The sequence below is a fragment of the Eschscholzia californica genome, unplaced genomic scaffold (genome assembly GCF_041429995.1).
Source record: "Eschscholzia californica isolate CP2 unplaced genomic scaffold, dmEscCali1.0.p SCAF_13, whole genome shotgun sequence".
Taxonomy (NCBI): Eukaryota; Viridiplantae; Streptophyta; class Magnoliopsida; order Ranunculales; family Papaveraceae; genus Eschscholzia; species Eschscholzia californica.
Genome location: NW_028238232.1, coordinates 172,501 through 177,500, shown reverse-complemented (window position 1 = coordinate 177,500; position 5,000 = coordinate 172,501). Strand labels below are relative to the sequence as shown.

At 50.8% G+C, this 5,000-nt stretch overlaps 1 long non-coding RNA gene across 1 annotated transcript in view; it reads right to left on the bottom strand.

Moving 5' to 3' along the window:
• Window positions 1-1,655: 1,655 nt before the first annotated feature.
• LOC147562105 (uncharacterized) overlaps window positions 1,656-5,000 on the bottom strand; it is a 4,280-nt gene continuing 935 nt past the window's right edge. The window contains exons 1-2 of the long non-coding RNA XR_015232252.1: window positions 4,955-5,000; window positions 1,656-4,901 (exon numbers count right to left, since the gene is read on the bottom strand). The exon at window positions 4,955-5,000 is cut by the window's right edge and continues 935 nt beyond it. This is a non-coding gene — a long non-coding RNA (uncharacterized LOC147562105). The remainder of the gene's footprint in view (window positions 4,902-4,954) is intronic.

The window sequence follows — 5,000 nt, the reverse complement described above, 5'->3', positions numbered from 1 at the left end:
CTCACCAAGGCCGTCCCGTGCTGTTCCATGCCGTCCCGAGCCTTAGCAAGGCCGTCCGATGCGCGTCCCGTGCTGTCCCATCCGTCCCGAGCCTTAGCAAGGCCGTCCCATGCGCGTCCCATGCCGTCCCGAGCCTTAGCAAGGCCGTCCCATGCGCGTCCGATGGGATTCCCGAGCTTTACCAAGGGCGTCCCGTGCTGTCCCATGCCGTCCCGAGCCATAGGGACGCTGTCCCGTGCGCGTCCCGTGCTGTCCCATGCGCGTCCCCTGCTTTGGCTCGGCTGGCCCGTGCATTCTATGGGGTCGTGGGACATTTCGAAACCCACCCGGGCCATTTCGACTCTCTCTTCGTTTGTACTATTGAGGTATTATTTATGAATTATTGGAGAAAAGAAACGGAAGAAAATATTTTTTTTTTCTATTTTTTATGAATTTTCCGGTGTTTATTCACTTAAAAATTCATAGAAAAATAAATATTTATCGGAATCGCTATTATAATATATCAAAAAAATCCTTGCGAAAAGGCCTTTCCAACGAGTATAAGTTTGCTGGATTCCGACGAGTAACGAGGGAGTAAAGGCCCAGTATGCTTGGTTAAAAAATTGATGTTTCCTTGTGAAAATAGGCAAAACAATAACTTTGCACTATAAGGGGGAGGGTTGAGCTCCTTCCCCAGAGCGTGCACAGCACTTGTGCTGGCACGTTCCCTAGTGCTCGCCAAGCACCATAGGGCATCCAAAGGGCAAAGCTCGGCCTACTACATGATGGGAAGCTTCTAATATGTCGGAATACGAAGAGATTTCGTGCGACCCGAAGCTCGGCTCGGGCGTCCCGGCCTGTCCCGAGCTGTGCCGAGCGCGTCCCAGGCCGTCCCGAGCCAAGTCTCGGGCGTCCCAGGCCGTCCCGAGCCAAGTCTCGGGCGACCCAGGCCGGCCCGAGCAAAGTCTCGGACTTCCCAGGCCGTCCCGAGCCACGTCCCGGGCGTCCCAGGCCGTCCCGAGCCAAGTCTCGGACGTCCCAGGCCGTCCCGAGCAAAGTCTCGGACGTCCCAGGCCGTCCCGAGCAAAGTCTCGGGCGTCCCAGGCCGTCCCGAGCTGTGCCGAGGCCGTCCCAGTGTCACGGCCTTTTTATCACGTTAGGTCGACCCGGCATATTATGCTCAAAGACACGGGTCGATAGTGCGGAATATCAAATCCTAACGTACCGTGCGGCGCTATGTATTCCCTCCTAACACATAGCCAGCCTTCCCGAACATATTCGGAGCATCTCGACTATCAAGTCATCTTGGTTCCCAACCAATAATGCGGCATGACACCAACGTGTCCCAACCTACGAGCATAGCTCGAGCCGTCCCGTATAACGCTTCCTTGAGTCATAGACTCTCGCCCACTATAAAGGATACCAACATATGTGCGGAGCACACCAAGCCGCATATGCGGATCTTGCCATCTAGTCTCAAGCATCCGTCACCTATCATCTCGGCTACCATCCGGACATTGGGCATAGGAGCATCCATCTCTAACAAGCTACCTAATGCCCAACATAGCACATCAAGGCTTGGCCCCTTGAATAGCTCAATCCTCCTTATGGAATATGCTAGCACGACGCACGCCTCGCCATGGCATGAGAACATGCAACACCTTTTCCAAAGGAACCCGCAGTAACCTATCTCCAGGTACTGTCCCGAGCCATTTCCTATGACAAGGGAACCCGTGCAATATGCTTCTCTCGCATACGCTAGGCCGGCCTCATGGGTTGCGCCACGAGGATGCTCACTTTCGTGCATACCATGCTAAGGATGGGCGAGCTCCCATCCACGAGGTCTTGACATATGCTGGATGCATATGAGGAAGGGAGACCACCCCCTCCTAAGGTGCAAACTTCTTGTTTTGCCTATTTCCACAAGGAAACATCAATCCTTTTAACCAGGCATACTCTCGTCCAAATGACCCTTCGTATCCTTGACAAAGTCTTGAATGCCACGGGCGTCCCGTGCATGGCCTAAGGAAGCTTGCTTGGCACTCTTGCCCTATCTCGACCTCGTATTCGGCCCTACGGCCTATATGCTCGTACGTGCTCCTAGCACTCGTCACGTCATATGCATGCTCAACAATATGCACGTGACATACTCCCCCACTTGTAATGTCGACGTCCTCGTCGACTAAGTTTGGAGTACTTCAATCTTCTGCCCCCATTCCGATGCTACCACTGCACCTTCGTGTCTTCGGCAGACCGCACCTCCGTGCGAACTCAACTACGCAGTCTCGTCGCGCAGGTTCCCCCTCCGGGTTAACTCAATCTTCTGCAATGCATCCTCCGATGCGTTAGGATAATGGTTTTCTCTACCATTCACCCATGCTCAATGTTGCTTCTCTCATGCAGCCTCCGCCGCTCCTCGAACTCAGGTACCTCACCCCCTCGGCTTCACCTCGAGTTGGCATCTCGATTGTCACCTTCCATCCCTGCTTGTGTGACCAATCTTGCCATGCGTATCGCAGTAAACTGCGACACAACTCGTCACCCTGGTACCTCAGCAACCGTTGCCTTCACCCGAGTTAGCATCTCGACGCCCATGCGTCTTGCCATGTGCTTGCAATGTTGCCATCGCAAAGCAACTCGTCTTCAATGTCACTCACCTCTGGATCAGACCCAACGTACCCATGTACTCCACGTTCTGACTCCTTGGTTTGCTTGTTCATTGAGACTCTCGTTTCGACCACTGTCCCCAACATCAAGTGCACTCTAGTACCTACGTATCCACTACTTGTACCCTTGAGTGTATACCACTTGACTCTTCGCAATGTCGCCCCTTCTCTTGACGACCCTTGCCTCGATTGTGCCTCTGCACCTGCACCTCTGTGCAACTCAAAACCCGCGCCTCCGCGCTTGCGCCCCGTGCGCTCGGCATCATCCGTGCCATCCCTTCCTCGGGAAATTATCGTGTTGCCTTCGATGTCCACTAAACGAGCACGGTAGCTTTCTCTCCGCGAGAACTACATGGTACCAAACCATCCACCACTGGCATACTCTTGGGAACGTCCTCTTTGACTACATCCAGACACACACTTGCCATTTAATCTTTGGCGATGCTCCTTAACCCGAGCATCTTGGTAGGCTCGTGTCCCTCTTGAACACATCCGAACGTACCACCGCACAAGTTCCAACACATCTCATGCAGCACCATACGGCTTACAACATACTGTCACACTCGACGTTGTCATATATCTCTGACGATCCGAACTTGGTTCCAACTATCCCCAGAATTGGACGATGCTTAATGTCACCACGACACACCATCCTGAAATCCCATAACGTGAGCTGATCTCTTCTCAGTCACCACGTACTCATTGCACACTGTAGGCTTGAACTCGGTTCCAACTTACCTCCAATGCATAACTCAAACATGGGCCGATCCACTTCAGATACAACGACCCTTATATTACTTGACGGCTTGAACTCGGTTCCAACTACCATCAGTACTTCACTTGGTCTCGTGAATCTGTCTTCATAGACTTCACACCAATATGTCCATAAGCTTCAATGTTGGTTTCGGCTTATAGCACTCATGCGACATACTTCACACAACTGTGTTAGCATATCCATGTCTCATCTCAAGTGAGTCCGTTCTCTTTGGAACTCAAATGCGCTTAGCATACACCGTGCCGAACTCTATCGTGCACCATACCACATAAGCACAACTTGATCTAGCACCAACTTGCCCAACGATGTACTCTGTCCATCTATCTTACTCTTTGACCCCTGCCTTCTGTAAGTAGCTTGAACTCACAACATCACAAGTCACTCGATGCTACCTTCGGCTTAAGCATAAGAGAGTATCCTTCAACACCTTGTTGCCATACCCTGCTCTAACGCTCAAGTATCACTCGGATCAACATAGCTCCACTCTCGGATGCCAATCCAACAAGCTTACTCAGACTAGCTTACCACAAGCTCTCAGCCCGACTCTACTTGCCATCTTGGTACACTTCTTACCAAGCATGTTGTCCACCCAAAGGACTCTAACATATGATGTACCCAATGCGCACCAAATCGTACTGAGCATTACTGCACTAAGCTCGCACACGACTCACCGTGCCATTCTCGGTTCATCCCATCTCTGCACTTGTCCTTACCTCAAAAGGACTCAAGTATATATGGTACCTTCTTACCAACCAAGTCACACTGAACTCTTACAGCTTGCACATGACTTCTTGTGTCAATACGGTTCCATCTCATATCTCGCATATGTCCTTCTTGCTCAAAGGAACATAGACCCAAGTATAGCTACCACCGTAGCATCCGTGCACACGGCCTATTCCTTCCGTCGGAACTCTCGTCGCCTTATGCACCATGCATCCCCCGACAAAGGTCCCATCCTGTATCACAGCTTCAGAGACCCTATCATCTTGAATGCATCTCACTCTGAAAGCCTTCTCTTGGAATCATGCTCTCAACGCAGCTCTTCATACACACTCCAGTATACCACATACCATAGTGGGAGAATCACTAAGCTCTTCGTCAACTCTTCGAGCATAGATACCATCTCTTTGAACCTGCCGTCCAGGCTCTGGAAGTATGCTTCCAAACATACCACATGTTCTTAGGCATATCTTCGTGCTTGTCTTCTCAAGCTCCCAAAACATCTCCCTTTGCCGCAATCACTAGGCTCTTGGAACATATCTTGTAGCTATCAAGCTCTTGATCCATCTATCACAAGGACCAGAGCAATATACACGTTGGCCTATCCACTAGGCTATTATACCAACTGTTAAATGGGTATCAGGATGCAATACATCTTCACTCGTGCATCTCCATCCTGTAGCTCAGGCTCTGACATCCATTTCTCATCTAGGATCAGAGCTCCATACTCTTAAGCTTGACCAATCAAGCTCTGATACCAACTATCACTGGGATCAGAACACCATCCATTAGCTTGCTCTTCAAGCTCTGATACCAATTGTCAAATAGGTATCAGAGGGTAATATCTCTTTAGCCTCTCA